The sequence below is a fragment of the Staurois parvus genome, unplaced genomic scaffold, assembly GCF_062004578.1.
Source record: "Staurois parvus isolate SC_StPar_1 unplaced genomic scaffold, SC_StPar_1.0 ptg000153l, whole genome shotgun sequence".
Lineage (NCBI taxonomy): Eukaryota > Metazoa > Chordata > Amphibia > Anura > Ranidae > Staurois > Staurois parvus.
The window spans coordinates 21,763,202-21,786,781 of record NW_028317949.1 but is presented as its reverse complement, the minus strand read 5'-3'; positions in this window follow the sequence as shown (position 1 = coordinate 21,786,781).

Genomic DNA, 23,580 nt, shown 5'->3' with positions numbered 1-23,580 from the left:
TTTGAGTCAAAATATTAGTTCTTATCAACAAACAACAAATGGATCTAGCTTTTTGCCAATTGTTTCATGAAATGGCTTAGTTACAGCAAATGAAGTGTACGAACTTTAAAAACAAAAAAATTGATTCTTTTGGCGTTCCAAAATCTTATGGTCCTCAAAGGGTTAAAAACCTATCCTGCACACTATTTAGCAAAACCTGGTCGCTTTGGTTCACTAATCCCAACTGTACAGTTAAGGACTGTGTATCCTGTCCAAACAGCGCTATTTTACATATGATTATGATTTAATAGCTTGTGGTGTACTCTTGGAGCTCTGACTGGCTCTGTCTTTCCTTGTTTTGTTCTGGTCACCTGTTTTTCTTGCTATGTCTCCCTTCCCTCTTTCCTTGTATTTCACTGTTTTAAACAGCACTTTTAGGCACTTATATTTAATGTATTACATAGCTATACCTACAAAAGGGGCCAGCAAGAAGTGATAACATAAGATAAGAGCACCCAACCGCTTCATCTTCATGCGCTGCCATCTTGGATAACAGGTGATCTAGCAGGACTTCGTTTTCTGACTAAAATTCAACTTTAATGGTTAAAAAATAAATACATTTAATAATGTTCAGAATTTCTAAACATGTTCAGTATTTTTATTACCTTTCATAAATGTGCCTCAATAATTGTTCGACACAATTACTTGTAATTTTGATTAATATACACTAGGCAGTGAACTGAGCACAGCTTTTGTACAAACAGACATTACAGAAGTTTAGCAAAATATCAGATCTACACAGAAACCTATTTTATAAAAGTGGCTATCAATATTATGCTGAGATCATGCTACTGAAATGAACTGATGTGAATCGATAGATCTGTTTGCACTCGCCAAAAGTTCAGAAAAGCATTAGTCTCTCTAAAGCTGGCACCTGCCTAGCACTGTAGCACAATGTCTACACTCTTTAAAGATTGATGGGCACCCTGTGTTCTTTGCTACTCAGATTGATGGAAACTGCTTTGGATGTATTCCAATGTAAAGCAGCAAAGAAATGAAAATTACTTCTAGCACTTCCCCCATGATGGTTACTGTTAAAAGGCAATAATTAAACTACTTTTTTGATTGCTAGCATTAAGTACAATTGAGAATTTCTAGGCAAACAATTTTCAGCATTTCATATAGTCAAGCTAAACACAAAATGAAACAGCCATTACCGCTTTGGAAAGCTTCATTTTTTTTCTAGTATAAAATTGCATTTGTTAGTGTTCCAAGTTGCAGTCTACCAAAATATCAAAATTCTAACAATATTATAAAGTAACTGTCACAGTAAAAGCATTGCATAAACCTAAAAAGGTTTTTTCAATCTTTGTAGATAATTTTAATTTACAATATTATTATTAAATAGTTTGATAATTACTGTATTTTTATTACTCATAGTAGTAGTAGCAGTAGTACTAGTAGTAATAGTAGTAGTAGTAGCAGTGGTACTAGTAGTATTAGTAGTAGTAGTAGTATATACATAGGAAGAGACTTCACCAAGGAATTGCTAATATTGAGATATAGTTACATAAGCATTGGTTCTCATATCAACGCCAAACAATACATTATTTCATTTTGGTGATGCGATACAGTGTCTGCCTACCCAAAACTGATATTTAAATTAGGTAACTGTTGGAAATTGAAACCACCTGACTGCTTTTTTACATTTCTTGGGGACTCTAAAAGGTGATATATTTATGCTTTAATTCCTGATTTTTAACATCTTCTGTGGCTATCAGGATGAGTTACTTTTCTTTCTCTTGCATGCTTTTATTTATTTTAAATCTTGGAGAATGCAAAAAGGAGGTTTGAAAACAGACAAAGGTGGACAGCAACACCTAAACGTGGGTTAAAAAGAAGAAAAATACTTATGGCACTGTTGGAGTACCCAAGACACATAGGAAGCCATGCCTCAGTCCACTAGGCTTCACCTATGAATAAAATATCTTCTTTAAGTGGACTGGCTCTTTGAGGATTCCCCCCTCCCCCCTTATTCATTTGTCTTTTTCCTATGGAATGATTAGTGAATATTGAATCTAAACACACCTGCACTGCAAGTGTTTCACTATGAGTAGATGCCAGGGGCGGACTGACCATTTGGAAACCCGTGCGCTGCCCAAGGGCCCGGGGTCAGTAGGGGGCTCCATGAGATGCCCCTGGTACCTTTTTCATAGGCTTTTTTGAGTTTGGGCAAGGACACAGGGGCCCCATGATCCCCTATAGCCCGGAGGCCCCATGAGTTGTCAGACCGCCCCTGGTAGATGCAATGTATTTTTTAAATTATACATTTAGGTTGGCTTTATTACAGTAGCAGCACCCCTATAGTATTAATATCAACCAGCTTTTTATGTTGTTTTGCTGTGACACATGATTTTATGTATGTGTGATAATTGTAATAGACCTAAATTGAACCTTGAAGGCAGCAGCCAACGAGGATCCAAAAGCTACAGAAAAGTGTACTCTTAAAAAAATAGAGGTAATGCCCTCAAATTCATAAAAATTGAACTGTGGTAAGATATTTTCATAGCCTTTTTTTTCATTTATTATTTTTTTTTCAAGAAACCACACTGCATTGTCCTAAAACTATATTAAAATGTCAATTCATTAAAAAATTACACTTCCACAATCTCACGTTCACTGAATCCCCTCCCATCGAGGGGCGGACTGACCATTTGGAAACTCGGGCACTGCCCGAGGGCCCGGGGTCAATAGGGGGCCCCATGAGATGCCTCTGGTACCTTTTTCATAGGCTTTTTTGAGTTTGGGCAAGGACACAGGGGCCCCATGATCCCCTATAGCCCGGGGGCCCCATGAGTTGTCAGCCTGCCCCTGCTCCCATCCCTGTATCCTCAATTATTCGATAAATCTTCCATAAATCCATAAATAAATAGATGCCATCAATCTTCTAAATAGAGACTTCAGTTATCTGTTTGTTAGAAATTGGCCAGCACAGGATAGAAAATGAGCACTTGATTAGGCAGCAAATAGAAATATCTCTGTAGTGTGTGCCATTTTTATGTTTCTGATGCTGACAGCAATGTTATGGTCTTCAGCCTTTGCCTGCAGTGTATCAACTGTGTTAAAAGCAACAGAAATGTGGGTACTATATGGTTAAGACATGACTCTGCAGCAAAGAGCTCAGTAAGAGCAGCACATCAATGAGGCAAGCTGTCAGTAAAAGGCACACAGTCCTCCTCCTCAAGGATGAATAGCACTCACTTTCTTTTAGAATGCTGCTACTGAACCATTTTCCACAATTTTTTGGCTTAATAATGACCCCTTTTCTTCTCCTCCTCAAGGCTGCATATTAGCTATTTTTATAAACTCCTAATGCAACCTTTTCTTCCTCCACCTCCTCAAGGGTGTGTATCAGTCAATCTTTTGATGTGCTTCTAATGCACTCTTTCTCACATCAAAGACATATGTCAGCCATTTATATGGACTCCTACTCTCCCTCAACGGCACATAGCAGAAGCACAAACCAGGAAATTAGGAAATACCATTCTTTGGGAGTGAAGCAGCGGATTCAGCTGTGTCAGTGGGCGGTGGATTCTTTATTCCTTCAGCAGGTTGGCGGCCATTGGGCATCATGATTGACATAGATTTGCATCACTGGACAGTGAGGCTGAAGGTGGATTTACATCATGGAACTTTTTTTTTTAATAAAGTGTGTGTGTGTGTGTTCATTTACCATTGACTTTCTGTGAATGAGTATGTTCACTATGAACCCCTTACTTAATCATGTAGGAGGGGCAGAATCTGGGGTCCCCTTATTTTTAATGGGGCTTCCAGATTCAGATAAACCCTTTGCCCTTGACCCTTACAACCACCAATCAGGGTTGTGGGGAAAAAAACCCTTATCCTCATCAACATGGGGACAAGATGTTTTAACAAGGGGTCTTCCCCATATTGAGAGCCTGTGGGCTGGTAAGGTTCACGGGGGGAGTGCACACCCATCCCCCTCCTTTCATGGTCACCCAGGCTGCATGCATGGATAAGGGTCTGGTTTGGATTTTCTTTCATGCTTTTGTGTTTACTTGTACTGTGTATGTTTACTAGCAGTTGCAAATAGATCACATAGCCCTAACAGCCCTGACTGTCCATTCACAATGATTAAAAAGCAATCAGCACTGCAGGCAATGTGATCTATCTACTGGTCATTAGTAAACATACGCAGCACCAACATATAGATCATACAGCCCCCCCAGTGCTGAATGATTTTTTGCTAGTGCTTGTGCTGTGAATGGAGCTGTGCTGAATGACTATGCTCCTCTCCAGAGTGCGCCTGCTGCCAATGATGAGCACTGTTAATCAGCCCTCGTTAGTTACATTTCGAACAGTACTCATACCAGCCAGCTTTTAATAACCCCCCCCCCAAAAAAAAAAAAAATCAACATTAGAGTACATTTATTTCAGTGAGAAGATGCCACCAAAATATTGTAGTGACTACATGCAAAGCATTTCAGGACTTTCACTGGTCCACATTTTGAACAGGACCCAAACCAGCCAGGTTGTAAAAAATCATTAAAAAACAGCAAATTATTGTAGTAACTTCATGCACAGTATATACATACTTTTACTAATTACTAAACCCCCATTCTTTTTTTATCTAACTGAAAGCCAATTGAAAAAAAGGGGGTCCGCAGCTAGACCTCAAATGAACTTGTTTCCTACACACATCTAAAGGTATCTCTACCTACCAACAATGTGTAATCTCTCCCTACCAACAATGTGTAATCTCTCCCTACCAACAATGTGTAATCTCTCCCTATCTGTTCTAACTGCACCCAACACACATTGACTCTACATATAAGAGTTTAAAGTGGTACTGTATAGGATGGCAGAAACTCTCTCTGCACATACTTAGTTTTCTATCTCTATATGCCTCAGGAGTTTACAAAACACAGTGAGTGGGTCTGTGACTCAGTGTAAATATGAGTTTTTACCAGTTACCAGTAGCAACAACTAACTCTCCCTGCAAACACTCTGTGACCTATTCCTAACTACTCCATGTCTCGTTCAACACAAACCAACAAAAGACTGCTGGGAACTCTGATGTCTATAGGAAGGGGACTAGAATATAAGAAAACACCCATGAATGGTCCTTCAAAGCTGCATTAGTTTACTATTTCCTGAAGCCAAAAATGACGTGAATTTGATTTGAACTCATGTTAGACTTGAAATTGAAACTCGTTCTAAATTGTGAACCAGTAAAGTGGTCCACTGGATCCCATACTAGTTCACCTAAGGATTGTATAATGCTTTCTTACTGGGTAAATTACAACACGGGGGCAGGAGTTTATGCCTCACAATCACTTGCCATTTCTGCAACTAAATAAGAGTGTGATTCTTTGTTAACCCTTTTGTGACCTTTAATCATTGATTTCTAGATGCTCAGGCTAAATGTAACAGTAATAACATGCATCAATTGAAATAACAATAACTTTATGACTAATTTGCACAGTCATTAGCAGTTTTTAAAGCCATATAGGGTCTGTATTTGGTGCTCTGTTTAAATAAAAGAAAACCTGCTCTATTATTACCTGCTAGATCACTTCAGACTGGCCCCTTTTGCATGTGTAGTTATGTAATACATTAGAAATACAGTGAGAACCTAAACTGTTTAACATTCTGTAATACACTGTCTCACTCTGCTCTGCGCATACTCAGTGGCTCTCTATTTTTGGCACTGTTAAAAGTCTAGAGGCCAATCTGCTGACAGCCTGCTGACAACTGCTCAAGGACTCTGTGTTTTAGCAAAATGACAACCTCCAGCCAGGGGCAGACTGACAACTCATGGGGCCCCCCGGGCAATAGGGGATCATGGGGCCCCTGTGTCCTTGCCCAAAGCCTATGAAAAAGGTACCAGGGGCATCTCATGGTGCCCCCTACTTACCCCGGGCCCTCGGGCAGTGCCCGAGTCTCCAAATGGTCAGTCCGCCCCTGCGTCCAGTGTGAAGAAACAGACGCATTGCAGGTGGTAATTTACAGCACACACTAATTTTGAAAGAATAATTAATGTGGAATATATGTTCCTTGATAAAGAAGATTATTTTTATCAAGCTAATATCGGTAAAGTTCATCTTTAAATGTATGGCACTGCAGCTGAATATTGCAGCCAGGAAGTTAAAGTATTCATTTGCAGCCTGAATGATTTCATTATTGCCAATGGAGCCTCCAGCCTGCAAGTGATCAATACTGTATGTCAAAGCTGACATGGTGATCACATAATCAAAAACCCTTATAACTGGAAGCCAGCAGTTGTGCTGTGTAACAAGGAACAGTACTTACTATCAATGCAAATTGTCCTTTGGCTAATGGCTGCTTTAGCTGAAACCCAAAGTCCTCTGAACCTCTCTTACCCCAAAAGCTGTAATCTTCTGGTGCTGAAGAGGTTAATAGAACCAATAGAATTGTTGAAGTCAGTCATCATGGTTGACAATTATGCCCGCCCTTTTCACCCAACTGTTTCATTCATAGAAGTTGTACTATAACTTCCATGGATGAAAAATTATCTATGACTGATGGAGGTGGACATTTCATTCATCTGTCTGTCTTCCATTCATAAATAGATAGTTTATATCATTATGGTGCATCAAACCAAGGGGGTGGAATAATGTATAAAGAAAGCATTCAAAATGAATCCAAAAACTCCAGCTTGCTTTGCTATTGGGTGTATTTATCGAAGATTCAACATGAAATTGGTCCAGTATTCAGCTTGCATTTGCCCATTTTTCAACCAAGACTCAATCTTGCACATTTCCTCTATATTGCCTGTTTTCAATCAAGAATCAAGATCACAGTTAAAATAGCATCAAATAAGCCCAGCCAGGTAAAATGATGTCAAACAGGATTCCTTCAGCTGCTGCTTTTTAATGGGAAAGTGTCTTGCTGTACTATTCACCGTATTTATCACAATTAAACATAGATTTATTCTGAAATTTGCCCAAAAATTGCTATTTTTGCTTTGCCTAATATTCAAATTATTTCCTGATTTATAGTGGGGAATGTGTATTTTAATAAAAATCTAACATCCAGCACTCAAGTAAATGTCAGTTCTTTCTGAACACAAATTATATGCCAATCCCCAGTGGTTTAAACAGCCCTGTCCTCCTGGGCAGATAATTGATAGAATAAAAAATACCAGTGCTTGAGGCGATCACTTAAAAAATGAACAAAATTATTATGTGAAGTCCTTATGTCCATAATATAGTGTTCCTAAAAATGTTCACAAGTCCTTGCAGTTATTTCAGCCCACTATTGACTATCATTTCCATGTAGTACACCACATAAAAATTGGTTTCTCACGGATAGCAAGACCCTTAAAAATCAATGGGCTATATTACCCATGATGTAAGAAAAAACACAGTCAGATGTTGCTCCCTTTCTCTTACATTGACCTTCTAAACAACCATTGAGTCCCAGATCTCTCCAGGAAATACTATGAAAAAAGTGAAAGACAAAATCCAAAGAGTAGTAATTAATTGTTACTAAACCCAGGACCTTGCATCAACTATATCTGGTCTCCCGCAGTACACAGAACATGGAAGTGCAATTATTTTAGGAAATATAAACTGCTAAATACCTTTTATCATCAGCAGTTAAAGCAGACTTGTGACTTCTATCAGTGTCCAGCCCAGCACTGGCTAAATCTTGTAGGAGTTTTCTTTCTGCTATAGGAGGATGCAAATCCCCTGACCTCTGTCTGCACAGTGATGATTAGCCCTGTGCTGATCACATGCACTCTCCCAAGGAAAAAAAGACCTCTCTAGCAATACACACTAAACTGAGCATATGCATGCCTATGGTTAAGTCTGGAGATAAGAGATGGTTGCTTGAAAAAGGGAGGAACGGAGAAGAAAGGATCAAACAGCTTTTTTACACAATGCAAACGATTAACCCCTTAGGTTCCACAGTGAGTATAACAAGCTTGCTTTACTGCATATACAGACTGATTTTACTGTTGTGGGTTTAGTAACACTTTAATGAGATTAGAAAAATGAATATATGTTTACATAAAATTGCGGCTCTAATAACCAATGCTATGAAAAATAGTGGAAATAACTTTCCTATTAATCTGCTTTACCACTGTGTAATGGCCAACATGCCAATAGACTCTCACCAGATATTCAGACCCTTGGATCTCAATGGCTCATATCAGGCATGAACTCATGAAACATGACTCCAAGACATCTCTCTCCTTTTCAATATGCTCTCTAACCCACCATCAGCATCTTCAATTGCTCAGGAATGTTTCACAGAAAAAAACAAAAGCAAAGTTCATAGTATAGTATAATAATCACAATAGTTTATTCTTTAAAATATGTTGATGGGAAGTAATAATTGTGACAGTCTCATCAGTGTATAAAATTGGTAACATTACATATGGCAGATAACCAACTTCCAGTTCCATTCCAGCATCTAAGGAAGTGAAGTCAGATGCTGGGTGTTTGAGGAAGTGGAAGCTGGGTATATATATATATTTTGTTTTGCTTATTTCTACTATTGTATATACTGGATTTGGGGTTTAAGTGATAGGACCTATTAGGTTTTACAGCATCAATATATGTGTTGTGCAAAATTTTTTTCATTTTTATTTGGCATACAAAATGAATAATAACAAGTGTTCATGTTCAATCTACCTGCCCCCTCATGGGGGGCACGTAAGTGGTCACCCCCTCCCTGGCAGGCTGGTTTCGGGGATCTTGTGACCCAATATTTAGAATGAATCCAATTCAATATGGACAGTGATGTCATAGGAAGCTGCCTATAATTCCATCACCCATGTAGGCACATATGCTGTAACTTGGAAAGACAAATATTTGTTAAAAATAGAATAATGAAGTGATTTTCTTGGTGTGTTTATTTATATTTTTATCCTACATGCATGCACATGTGGACTAGTTAGGGGTCCACAGGACTCCTAAAACTAGTACACCAGGGAGGGAGAAACCACTTACCCACACACCCCTAGTGAATGGGTAAATTAATCATAATCCTCCCCTTGATGGCACCCCTTCCTGGGGAAAAGGGGGTATTAAAAATCCTAGTGCCAGTCAGCACTTGGCTAGGATGATTTTAAAGAAAATCTGTTTTTTTGGGGGGTGGGAAAGCACTCCCTAAATGCTGGACTGTATGTAGACTTGTATCAGCGTAGCAGGGGGTTATGTTTAACACTTACTTGCTATGGGGACTCCAGTCTGCATGCCTTCTGTAGAAGAGGAACATTTATTTTTTTTTTACATTTTAAAATGTTTTCACTAAGCAAACCTCACAAGTGAATCTTTGATAAATGCACCCAAATAGCTACTTCTATGTTCTCTTAGCTATTAAAACGTGTCAATCCAAATAATTATGGAAGAGGTTATCCATTTGGACACATACAGTTTCATGTTTCTACTAATTTTGTTATCCTCTGTGCCTATAAAGCAAACATGTATGTGTAACTAATTTCTTACTAATTAGTCATTATACTATCCACAAATTATATTAGTCATTTTCCATTACATTTATTACCAAGCACAGCAGATTTAAAACTGCCTTGTCATTGATTAAAGTCTCAATGGACATCTGAATTAATGATCCTAATGATGAAAAGTTACATTCTGCATGCTAAAGACTGTCTATGCAACTGTATAAACAAGCATGGGGATTAAGTCTTTAGCACAATTGATTGCTGCTCATAGAGCAGGATGCTAGAAAGACAGCTTGAATTTCAATTGAACATAGGACTTGAGACTTAGAATGTTGTGCTTTTTTATGTTGTATTAATTCTTTTGTATGAATATAAAAACAATGCCAACTAACAGTTTTGTGGCAACAGAATTCCAAAATATTGTTTACAATATTTGGCATTTACAATGTCTAAATGTAATAATTATACATTCATTCTTCTTACTATATACAGTAAGTACATATAACAGTATACACATCTTATAACTACACTTTTGTAGTATTTTCAGTTTATTTATTTATATCATGAGGTATATGTTTGCATATTTATATCAGGAGGTCTATATTTGTATAAGGTAATTTACATATTATTAACCACTTGCCCTCCTGAGGATTTACCCCCCTTCCTGACCAGGCCTCTTTTTGCTATTCGGCACTGCACTATTTCAAATGGTAATTGCATGGTTATGCAATACTGTACGCAAGCAAAATTTATGTCCTTTTTTTTTGGTGGTATTTGATCACCTGTGCGCTTTTTATTTTTTGTGCTATAAACAAACAAAAACAGAAAATTTTTAAGAAAAACACTATTTTTTACTTTCGGCTATAAAAAGTATATAGTAAACTAAATGGTAGTCATAAATTGAGGCCAACACGTATTCTGCTATATGTTTTTGGTAAAAAAAAATCCCAATAACGGTATATTGATTGCTTTGTGTGAACGTTATAATGTCTACAAACTATGGTATAGATCAGTGGTTCTTAACCTTTTTGGAGGTACTGAACCCCACCAGTTTCATATGTGCATTCACCGAACCCTTCTTAATTGGAAAAATAAAATATGATTTTTAAAATTCAAAACATAGGTATATATTTATACATAGGTGCACAAAATGAACAAAACCATTAAGAACAAAGAACAAAACCATTAAAACATGATTTTCACACAAAAACAAAATAATGAATATTTACCGCAAATCAGTGTGACTTCTGCTGTTGTCTTTCAGAGGCCAGTTCAGAAATGCGCGGCATTACCTTGGCAAGTGCCACTCTCATGTCATTTTCGCAACAAAGTCTGTTCCTTTTCTTCGTCTTTATGTCCAGCATCCTCAAAAAGGATTGCTCGCAAAGATATGCTGTAACAAACGGTATGAAAATTCATCCCCCATAGTAATTCATCCCCCATATAGTAATTCATCCCCCATATAGTAATTCATCCCCCATATAGTAATTCATCCCCCATAGTAATTCATCCCCCATAGTAATTCATCCCCCATATAGTAATTCATCCCCCATATAGTAATTCATCCCCCATATAGTAATTCATCCCCCCATAGTAATTCATCCCCCATAGTAATTCATCCCCCATATAGTAATTCATCCCCCATATAGTAATTCATCCCCAATATAGTAATTCATCCCCCATATAGTAATTCATCCCCCATAGTAATACATCCCCCATATAGTAATTCATCCCCCATATAGTAATTCATCCCCCATATAGTAATTCATCCCCCATAGTAATTCATCCCCCGTATAGTAATTCATCCCCCCTATAGTAATTCATCCCCCATATTAATTCATCCCTTATATAGTAGTAGTAAGTAAGTAGCAAGTAGTAAGCCAAGTCCCCCTGTGTCAATTCACTTACCTTTGCTCTGCGCGTTCCTCTCGCCGTATTCCCGCGCCGTTCTGCTCTTCAGGGCGGACTGTGAGAGGAGCCTAGCTCCTCTCACGTTCGTCACGCTGCCCCGCCTACACACATCCTGACAGCCAATCACTGGCTATCAGGATGTGAGTGGCAGCGAGACTGGCCAATCATTGCATTTGAGCACGCTGCCCTGGCTGTTTTTTTTTTTGGATCACGCAGAGTCCCTGCCGCCCGAGAGGCTTGCCGACCACTGGGCTAAGCGATGTTGCGTGACCACCTGCAGCCAATGATGGACAAGCGGGGCATGTCATCACAAATCATATGAGTCGGGTGTGGGTCACCTCCGCCGAACCCCCGAGACTGACTCACCGAACCCCTGGGGTTCGATCGAACCCAGGTTAAGAACCACTGGTATAGATACTGCAATTTACGCCATTGTTTGCTATATAGTGCTGCACTAGTTTAACTGACAATTGCACGATCATGCAATACTGTACATGAATAAAATGTATGTCCTTATTTTAACACAAATAAAGCTTTCTTTAGGTGGTATTTGATCACCTGTGCACTTTTTATTTTTCACGCTATAAACAAAAAAAGACTGAAAACTGAAAAAAAAAAATTATATTTTCTAATTTCTGTCATAAAAAATATCCAATAAAACTCAAATTTCATCATAAATTTAGGCCAAAATGTATTCTGCTACATGTTTTTTTTAAAAAAAAATCCCAATAAGTGTATATTGATTGCTTTATATGAAAGTTATAGCGTCTACAAACTATGGTATAGATAATGGAATTTACACAGCTTTTACTTTCTGACTGTCTATCACATTTCTTGAGGTGCTAAAATAACAGGACAGTAGAAACACCCCCAAATGACCCCTTTTTGGAAAGTAGACACCCTAAGCTATCTGCTGAGAGGCATATTGAGTCCATGAAAGATTTTTTTTTTCCACAAGTTTTTTGAAAATGACAAAAACATTTTTTTGTTCTTTACACAAAGTTGTCACTTAAATGATATATTGCTCACACAAGCCATGGGTATATGTGGAAATACACCCCAAAATACATTCTGCTACTTCTACCAAGTATGGGGATACCACATTCGTGAGACTTTTTGGGAGCCTAGCCACATACAGGAGCCTGAAATCCAATGACCACTTTGAAGGCCTGAAGGTGCGTAACTTCCTCATTTCACTTCCTGACTACCAATCACAGTTTCAGAGGCCCTGAAATGCCAGGATAGCACCAAACCCCACCAAATGACCTTTTTGGAAAGTAGATACCCCAAGGAATTTAAAAAGAGGTATGGTGAGTATTTTGCAGATCTCAATTTTTCTCGCAAGGTTTTGAAATATAAAAAAGAAAATAAAAAATATATTTTTGTATTCTTTCTTCAAATTCCAAAAACTTGTGGGCCATTTCGGGAGGGGGGTTGGTGCTATCTAGGCATTTCAGGGCCTCTGAAACTGTGATGGGTAGTCAGGAAGTGTAATGAGGAAATAAAGTCCTTTAAAAGCCTGAAGGTGCTTATTGGATTTTGGGATCCTGTACTTGGCTAAACTGCCAAAACGTATCTCACATGTGGTATAACTATAATCAGCAGAAGTAGCAGAATGTATTTTGGGGAATAATTCCACATATACCCATGGCATGTGTGAACAATAAATCATTTAAGTGACAATTTTGTGTAGAAAAAACAACTTGTATAAAAATAATTTTTTTTATTAACTCAACATGTCTCTCAGCAAATAGTTTGGAGTGTCTACTTTCCAAAAAGGGTTCGTTTTGGGGGGTGGGTTTTGTGGGGGGTAATCGTAGGGGCTAAATGCAGGTGCTGACAGATGCTGGGGCTGATCCCACTAATGCTGCAATTTTGGGGACACCATGCTAATGTGAACGCTGGTATAGTGCTGATCTGATCAAAGATATTGATCTGTTTAGACACTATACTGGCAATGGAGATTTATTGTGTACATGAGTGTGTTCCTGGCAATCAAGGGGTTAAATGTGATTGCTGGTGTACTGATGGGCAATCTGACTCTATCTGGGAGGGGCACGAAAACTGCAGGAGAACGAATCACGTATATATACACGTGATTTTGAGCACCGTACTGCCCTGTGCAGTATTTCTACTATAGGGCGGAGCGGAAGCGCTTAAACATGTCCAGTAAAAAAAATGTAAAATAAAATTTCATCATAAATTTAGGCCAAACTTTATTCTGCTACATGTCTTTGCTAAAAAAAAATCTCAATACTTGTAAATGAAATGGTTTACTTGAAAGTTATAGCGTTTACAAATGGTGGTATAGATACTGGAATTTTTTTTTTAGTAATAATGGTGGCAATCAGCGCCTTATAGTGGGACTGCGGTGGGCCTTCTGACACTGGGGGGAACTGACTTGGTGTCACTGACATCCCCAGTGACACCAATACAGTGATCAGTGCTAAAAAAAAAAGCACTGACACTGTACTAATGACACTGAGCAGTAAGGGGTTCATAAGTGGTGATCAAAGGGTTAACTGTGTGCTGGGAGTGTTTTACTAGGGGGTGGGGGAGTGTGCTTCACTGTAAGCACACTGCTCTGGATAGCTGTGCACATACATTCAGACCAGTGTGCCCAAAATGACAGGGAGGAGGACTGTTGGTAAACAAAGCAGCCCTCCTCCCCGTCAGTGATTGTCGGTAATCACTGGGCATTGGTGGGTAATCCCGCCGGTGATTGACAGCTGTGGCCACAAATGGTGGCCCCCTACCCAGAAATGCAAAATCTCACTCACACACACATAAATATACAGTATATATATGTGTGTGATTTTGTGCACCTGTGCCACCCTCTGGCAGTATTTTCGGGAACCGGTTAATGATAACTAGCGTGATGATTACCCACTCTCTATAATTAAATATATGTTTACATACAGGGTGTAAATTGAAGCTTGTGTGCCCCTATACAAAAGTTGACCTGGGGCCCCCCACAGCCACCCACTGCTTCCACCATGCACCAAGATACTCCCACCATGCGCCAAGATACTTCAACTTGCTCCCGGCTGCATGGCACACAAGGTGGGGGCAGGCAGGCCACACTCTATACTGCCGGATGATAGTGGTGGGCTTGTATGTAAAAGAGGAAACTCAGAGGGCCCTCTGATTTTCAGATTGACATGTAAACCCATCTCTTTCACCTGAAAGCTCAGAGTGTGGCATGCCTGCCCCCACCTTGTGCAAGGTTGAGCAAGGCTGAGCAGAACAGGGAGGGGCTATACTGGGCTGGATGGGGGGCTGAGTAGAGAGTGCATGTCTGGGGAAAATGGCTTGCCCTTGTCATGCTGTGTAGGTTAAACCGGAAGGGAGGGTTAACATGTCACTCACCACCAATAATTGTGAGATTTTTTTCATTTTATAGGTGGGGGAATTCAAGTTTGTTACCAGTTCAAAATGAGAGCACACAGCTCGGGGTGTCCAACTGAATGCCAGAAACTAATCTAGCCTCTCTGATGTGGGGGTGCAGGAAAAAATGTCAGGAGGGCAGAGAATAGGGTCAGCGGTTTGAAAGGGAAGTCTATAGAGGCCAGCAAGGCAGAGAATGGAAGGTCAGCATGGAAGTGCACAGGGCTCAGCAAAGCAGGGGACAGGGGTCAGCAGGGTGGAGAACAGGGTTCAGCAGGGAGGTCAACAGGGGCAACAAGGGCAGAGGACAGGGTGTCAGCAGGGTAGTGTACAGGGGATAGCAGTGCAGAGGACAGGGTCAGCAGAGCATAGGACTGCATCTTCAGGGCATAGGATGGGGTCAGGGGGGCATAGGATGGCTTCAGCGGGGCATAGGATGGCGTTAGAAAGGCATAGGATGGGGCCAGTAGAGAAGAGAACATGGGTCAATGTGGCATAAGTTGAGGTCAACAGAGCATAGGATGAGGTCAGCAGGGAAGAGGACAGAGGTCAGCAGGGCATAGGACAGGGGTCAGCAGGGTATAGGATAGGTATCAACAGGGCATAGGATGGGGTCAGGGGAAAGAGGACTGGGTCAGAGGGGCTCAGGATGGGGTCAGCAGGGCATAGGACCAGTGTCAGCAGGACATAAGATGGGGTCAACAGGGCATAGGATGAGGTCAACAGGCAAGAGGACAGAGGTCAGCAGGGCATAGGACAGAGGTCAACAGGGCATGGGATAGATATCAGCAGGGCATAGGATGGGGTCAGGGGGAAATAGGACTGGATCAGCGGAGCTCAGGACGGGGTCAGCAGGGCATAGGACAGGGGTCAGTGGGGCATAGGATAAGTGTCAACAGGGCATAGAATAAGGTCACAGGGGAATAGGATTGGGTCAGTGGGGTTAATGACATGGGTCAGCAGGGCATAGGACAAAGGTAAGAGGAACATAGTACAGGGATCAGTGGGGCTGAGGATGGGGTAGAAGGGCATGGGACAGGGATCAATAGGGCAGAGGATATGGTCACTGTTGGCAGGGCTCTCAGCAGTACTTCTCTTCCACACTACACTCAGCTAAGATTGGAATCTTGTACAGACAATCTGCACAGTGTGTAGCTGGCTGTTGCAGCTCTGCTGCCTTTACAATCTGAGGATTTCATAGCTCAGAACTGCACACAGCTTGTATACAGATTGTCTGTACAAGAATCCAATCTTAGCTGTTTGCAATGCGAGTATTAGTAGCTCTGCTGTTTGTCCTGTGTGAGGCTGAGTGCAGTCTGAGGATGGGGGGGGGGGAACTTACCGATCTCGGCACAGCATCCATGGAGGGAAATGTCCAACCCCTAGATCCAGCCGTCCTCAACACTGCTTGATGAGTGAAGTGGGCAGGAATGGAGGCAGGTGGGACATTCCTGTACAGCAAACCACAAGTCCTGGCCAGCTTGGTTGATGTCCAGCATGATTGTCAGAGGTTGGGGAACCCTGCTGAGTAAATGGAAACCAAAGTAACAGGGAGGCCGCAAGGGCCCCTCAAAGCATGGGTGAGATTGCCATTGCAACTCCTGTGACCCCTGACGCTATATCCATATTTACATATTGACTTTGTCTTATGCCAGACCATATAAACAGTTACATTATACTTAGAGATGAGCGAATCGAACCTGGCGAAGTGGAATTCGTTTCGAATTTCAGGAAAAATTTGATTCGCATCGAATTCGAATTTTAGCAAACTTCGGGTGCACGAATCGAATTTTTCCCGATCAGCCGGCAAAAGTGTCACTGCAGAGAGCTCCGCTATTTCTGACAGTTCATTTACAGCGGTTGAAACATTGTATCTATTTGTTTCCATTTAGGATACAGATGTTTTTATTCGAAAATAAATAGATACAATGTTTCAGCCGCTGTAAATGTGAAGGAACTGTCAGAGAACTGTCAGAAATAGCGGAGCTCTCTATAGATACACTTTTTGCTGTACTGGAATACTTCTTCTTTTCATTCTTCTTCTTCTTTTCATTCTTCTTTTCATTCTTCTTCTTCTTTTCATTCTTCTTCTTCTTTTCATTCTTCTTCTGCTTCTTTTCATTCTTCTTTTCATTCTTCTTCTTCTTCTTTTCATTCTTCTTTTCATTCTTCTTCTTCTTCTTTTCATTCTTCTTTTCATTCTTCTTCTCATTCTTCTTTTCATTCTTCTTCTTCTTCTTTTCATTCTTCTTCTCATTCTTCTTCTTCTTCTTTTCATTCTTCTTCTTCTTTTCATTCTTCTTTTCATTCTTCTCATTCTTCTTTTCATTCTTCTTCTTCTTTTCATTCTTCTTCTTCTTCTTCTTCTTCTTTTCATTCTTCTTCTTCTTCTTTTCATTCTTCTTCTTCTTCTTCTTTTCATTCTTCTTCTTCTTCTTTTCATTCTTCTTCTTCTTCTTCTTCTTCTTCTTTTCATTCTTCTTTTCATTCTTCTTCTTCTTTTCATTCTTCTTCTTCTTCTTTTCATTCTTCTTTTCATTCTTCTTCTTCTTCTTCTTCTTCTTTTCATTCTTCTTTTTCTTCTTTTCATTCTTCTTTTCATTCTTCTTCTTCTTCTTTTCATTCTTCTTTTCATTCTTCTTTTTCTTCTTTTCATTCTTCTTTTCATTCTTCTTCTTCTTCTTTTCATTCTTCTTTTCATTCTTCTTCTTCTTCTTTTCATTCTTCTTCTTCTTCTTTTCATTCTTCTTTTCATTCTTCTTTTCATTCTTCTTCTTCTTTTCATTCTTCTTCTTCTTCTTTTCATTCCTCTTCTTCTTCTTTTCATTCTTCTTCTTCTTCTTCTTCTTTTCATTCTTCTTCTTCTTCTTTTCATTCTTCTTTTCATTCTTCTCATTCTTCTTTTCATTCTTCTTCTTCTTTTCATTCTTCTTCTTCTTCTTATTTTCATTCTTCTTCTTCTTTTCATTCTTCTTCTTCTTCTTTTCATTCTTCTTCTTCTTCTTTTCATTCTTCTTTTCATTCTTCTTCTTCTTCTTTTCATTCTTCTTTTCATTCTTCTTTTCATTCTTCTTCTTCTTCTTCTTCTTCTTTTCATTCTGCTTTTTCTTCTTTTCATTCTTCTTTTCATTCTTCTTCTTCTTCTTTTCATTCTTCTTTTCATTCTTCTTTTCATTCTTCTTTTTCTTCTTTTCATTCTTCTTTTCATTCTTCTTCTTCTTCTTTTCATTCTTCTTCTTCTTCTTTTCATTCTTCTTCTTCTTCTTTTCATTCTTCTTTTCATTCTTCTTTTCATTCTTCTTCTTCTTTTCATTCTTCTTCTTCTTCTTTTCATTCTTCTTCTTCTTTTCATTCTTCTTCTTCTTCTTCTTATTCTTCTTTTCTTTCTTCTTCTTCTTCTTCTTCTTTTCATTCTTCTTCTTTTCATTCTTCTTCTTCTTCTTTTCATTCTTCTTTTCATTCTTCTTTTCATTCTTCTTCTTCTTCTTTTCATTCTTCTTTTCATTCTTCTTCTTCTTCTTTTCATTCTTCTTCTTCTTCTTGTCATTCTTCTTCTTCTTCTTCTTCTTGTCATTCTTTTCATTCTTCTTCTTCTTCTTCTTTTCATTCTTCTTTTCATTCTTCTTCTTCTTCTTTTCATTCTTCTTCTTCTTTTCATTCTTCTTCTTTTCATTCTTCTTCTTCTTCTTTTCATTCTTCTTCTTCTTTTCATTCTTCTTCTTCTTCTTCTTTTCATTCTTCTTCTTCTTTTCATTCTTCTTCTTCTTCTTCTTTTCATTCTTCTTTTCATTCTTCTTCTTCTTTTCATTCTTCTTCTTCTTCTTTTCATTCTTCTTTTCATTCTTCTTCTCATTCTTTTCATTCTTCTTCTCATTCTTTTCATTCTTCTTCTTCTTTTCATTCTTCTTTTCATTCTTCTTCTTCTTTTCATTCTTCTTCTTCTTCTTTTCATTCTTCTTCTTTTCATTCTTCTTCTTCTTCTTTTCATTCTTCTTTTCATTCTTCTTCTTCTTCTTTTCATTCTTCTTTTCAGTCTTCTTCTTTTTCTTCTTTTCATTCTTCTTTTCATTCTTCTTCTTTTCATTCTTCTTTTCATTCTTCTTCTTTTCATTCTTCTTCTTTTCATTCTTCTTCTTCTTTTCATTCTTCTTCTTCTTTTCATTCTTCTTCTGCTTCTTTTCATTCTTCTTCTTCTCATTCTTCTTTTCATTCTTCTTCTGCTTCTTCTTTTCATTCTTCTTCTTCTTTTCATTCTTCTTTTCATTCTTCTTCTGCTTCTTCTTTTCATTCTCTTCTTCTTCTTTTCATTCTTCTTCTTCTTCTTTTCATTCTTCTTCTTTTTCTTTTCATTCTTCTTCTTCTTTTCCTTCTTCTTCTTCTTCTTTTCCTTCTTCTTCTTCTTCTTCTTCTTTTCATTCTTCTTCTCATTCTTTTCATTCTTCTTCTTCTTCTTTTCATTCTTCTTTTCATTCTTCTTCTTCTTTTCATTCTTCTTCTTCTTCTTTTCATTCTTCTTCTTTTCATTCTTCTTCTTCTTTTCATTCTTCTTTTCATTCTTCTTCTTTTCATTCTTCTTTTCATTCTTCTTCTTCTTCTTCTTTTCATTCTTCTTTTCATTCTTCTTCTTTTCATTCTTCTTCTTCTTCTTTTCATTCTTCTTCTGCTTCTTCTTTTCATTCTTCTTCTTCTCATTCTTCTTTTCATTCTTCTTCTGCTTCTTCTTTTCATTCTTCTTCTTCTTTTCATTCTTCTTTTCATTCTTCTTCTGCTTCTTCTTTTCATTCTTCTTCTTCTTCTTCTTTTCATTCTTCTTCTTCTTCTTTTCATTCTTCTTCTTTTTCTTTTCATTCTTCTTCTTCTTCTTCTTCTTCTTCTTTTCCTTCTTCTTCTTCTTCTTTTCCTTCTTCTGCTTCTTCTTCTTCTTCTTCTTCTTCTTTTCCTTCTTCTTCTTCTTCTTCTTCTTTTCCTTCTTCTTTTCCTTCTTCTTCTTCTTCTTTTCCTTCTTCTTCTTCTTCTTCTTCTTCTTTTCCTTCTTCTTTTCCTTCTTCTTCTTCTTCTTCTTCTGTTCCTTCTTCTTCTTCTTCTTCTTCTTCTTCTTCTTCTTCTTCTCATTCTTCTTTTCATTCTTCTTTTCATTCTTCTTCTTTTCATTCTTCTTTTCATTCTTCTTCTTTTCATTCTTCTTCTTCTTCTTTTCATTCTTCTTCTTCTTCTTTTCATTCTTCTTCTTCTTCTTCTTCTTCTTTTCATTCTTCTTCTTCTTCTTCTTTTCATTCTTCTTCTTTTCCTTCTTCTTCTTTTCATTCTTCTTCTTCTTCTTTTCATTCTTCTTCTTCTTCTTTTCATTCTTCTTCTTTTCATTCTTCTTCTTTTCAATCTTCTTCTTCTTCTTTTCATTCTTCTTCTTCTTTTCATTCTTCTTCTTCTTCTTCTTTTCATTCTTCTTCTTTTCATTCTTCTTTTCATTCTTCTTCTTTTCATTCTTCTTTTCATTCTTCTTTTCATTCTTCTTCTTTTCATTCTTCTTCTTCTTCTTTTCATTCTTCTTCTTTTCATTCTTCTTCTTCTTCTTTTCATTCTTCTTCTTTTCATTCTTCTTCTTCTTCTTCTTTTCATTCTTCTTCTTTTCATTCTTCTTTCTTCTTTTCATTCTTCTTCTTTTCATTCTTCTTCTTCTTTTCATTCTTCTTCTTCTTCTTCTTTTCATTCTTCTTCTTCTTCTTTTCATTCTTCTTCTTCTTCTTTTCATTCTTCTTCTTTTCATTCTTCTTCTTCTTTTCATTCTTCTTCTTTTCATTCTTCTTCTTCTTCTTTTCATTCTTCTTCTTTTCATTCTTCTTCTGCTTCTTTTCATTCTTCTTCTTCTTCTTTTCATTCTTCTTTTCATTTTTCTTCTTCTTCTTTTCATTCTTCTTCTTCTTCTTTTCATTCTTCTTTTCATTCTTCTTCTTCTTCTTTTCATTCTTCTTCTTCTTCTTTTCATTCTTCTTTTCATTCTTCTTCTTCTTTTCATTCTTCTTCTTTCTTCTTTTCATTCTTCTTTTCATTCTTCTTCTTCTTCGTCGTGCCCCGTGACTGCCCAAATGAGTGAAGTGTGCGGTGATTCTAAGATCGACGGCACTCATCTGCATGTCATACTGACTGACAGTATTATTTCTCTTCCCCAGCAGACTCCAAGGGCATTTAAATTAAAGGTACAGTGTTCTGCACTAATATAAAGGCTCTCTGAAGCCTAGAAACCCTTTAAATAAGTTAAATTCGCGGCGAATAAATTCGCATCGAATCAAATTTCTCCCGCAAATTCGGCGAATCGGCCGAATCGAATTTTTGAATACTTCGCTCATCTCTAATTATACTCATTAGGACATTTGAAGCGAATCAATCACTTTAAAGTGGATATAAACGCTCAAGGTTTTTTTTCACCATCATGCATCCTATGTATGAAGGTGAAAAACCTTCTATGTGCAGCAGCACCCCCAGCCCCCCTAAAACTTACCTGAGTCCTATCTAGATTAAGCAATGTGCACTAGATGCTTGGATCTATCAGGTCCCTCTCTCCACACTGGTTGAGTCATCAGCGGTAACCATTGGCTGCTGCTACTGTAAATTACAGCCAGTGAACCAATAAGGAAAGAGTGGGGGCAGGTCTGAGCCATGCTCTGTGTTGAATGGACACACAGAGCAGCAGAGAGAGCCTGCTTGGGTGCCCCCATAGCAAGTTGCAAGGCAGGAGGGAGGGGCCTGGATAATCAGTCCTTAATGTGGAAGTCAACAATAACTGCTTTATAAGTGATGTATAGTGGGATAAATATTGATTTATGAGGATTAAAGGTTGAAAATTTTACTCTAGATATTTCTATAGGATTATCATTCTTAATTCAAACATTCAGTGTGTGTGGATTTTCAATTATTTGATTGGGTCGCATTGTTTGCAATCTCTTTTGTTTTTATTTTTCTTATTTTCTTATTTTAATATATGTTTTTATTTTTTTTGTCTAATCTTGTATTACATTATTGTTTATTGTGTATAATAATCATTTAGAAGCTCATATAGATTTTTTAGAGTGGCTGTGTATTTTTTCCATGTCTACATTCATTTTACTGTATTATTAATGGTTATGAGCAATTTATTCTTTGACCACAAGATGATGGACCGGAAGTGATGTTGCTCATGATGATTAATGGGGCACTATTTAAATAACCTTGTCATGCTGTGGGGCCAACTCTTTGATAAAGTCAGGTGACAAAATGCACCAGGGTCGGGCCGCACGACGTCTTCTGTAATGAGACATCCACCTCACATCCCCCGCCGGAAGTGACGTATCGCTCACGAGCAGTGAGGAGGATCGGTGAGAAGCTCTCTCTATGTGATATACTGATACCCCTTGTGGTGGCAGTGGATGTTTGGCATGCTTTAATTTTTCTTATGTGAGTGTATTACTATCTATTTAATAAACAGATTTGGGTTGGTAAAATTCATATAGAGTTGGAATGGTGATTTTCTTTTGGGGCACTTTTAACCTTCTAGTACAAAACTGAATGTCAGCCTGCTGCCTCTTCACTAACTTTATAAACTAATGCATGGAAATAATTCTGTCTGACATCATCATTGTGAAGAGTTGTGTAAGATGATGATGAGGTAGTAAGCCTCTTACTAACTAACTGGTCCTTACAGAGTCCACTGTAGAAGGAGGAATAGCAGTGTGACACACCAAATGTGTCAGGAGTAACTATATTCAATGAAAAGGAGTGGAAACATCCTCCTCTTCTTTCTGATGAGACATACGGTAGTCAGTAACCATCTGCTCATGATCATAGTATAGCTCAAGTGATCAAACAATACATGTATGTAGTCTATTGCACTTACTCCCTCATGAGTGTCTCAATACAGGCAGATTCATTCCACAGGTAGGGACTACAGACTTTCTGTGACACACTGTCGCCATCTTTTGAACAGGACCACTTCTATAGACATTCAGGAGTGTGCTTTTTCCAGACTTTCCAGATCATTATCCATCCTGGAAGAATAGCTAGCTAGCAGTTACATAGTTAGTCTGATTGAAAAAAGACATAATATATATAATATATTCCACATCTAGTGGAGCTGTGAACTTCTAGTTCCCTTTTGGTGGGAGGTTTATTACATAACTTCACAGGTTATCTCTCTTTTCTTAGAGTTTATCCCAACCCAGTATCTCCTGAACCATACATCATTTCCAAAAAGCAAATACTTCAGGTTCTTGGCCATGCACATGATAAATGCAGCTAAGCTTTGTATACCGATTCATTGGCGATCCACGCACATTCTAATGGGAGTGGTTTGTGAGGCTGAATATAACAGAGGAAATGGAAGAACTTGTCCATATTTCTCAGGAGTGCATGCATAAATTTACAGACACCTGGTTTTGCTGGATCCACTTTAAAACCTCCGAGCCTTACTTGGGAAAGAGTTGAGGAACTTTCCCATGTATACCTGCCTTGTAATCTTTTTTGGCCCTCGCTCACACACTAGATGCCATAGGGGTTCTCTCTTCCCTCCTTTTTCGTTTCTCTCTCCCTTCTGTATTTTAATACATTTTTTCCTATCTCAGACTTTGCTGCAATGTCAACTTGCTGTCGTTGCACCCTCATTGTAAACAAGTTAATATATTATACTTCCACTACCAAATATATCCTGTAACACCACGCTTTGGTTTAAAGCCATTTCTTTTGAAACCTTTACTTATGTTACTGAAACTGTTATGGTTTTTTTTGTGATAGACTTTACAAAGACCCTGTTTATTCTAGAGAGAGAGAGAGAGAGAGAGAATCCTATAACCACAGAGGAAGGCAAAAAAAAACCCAGG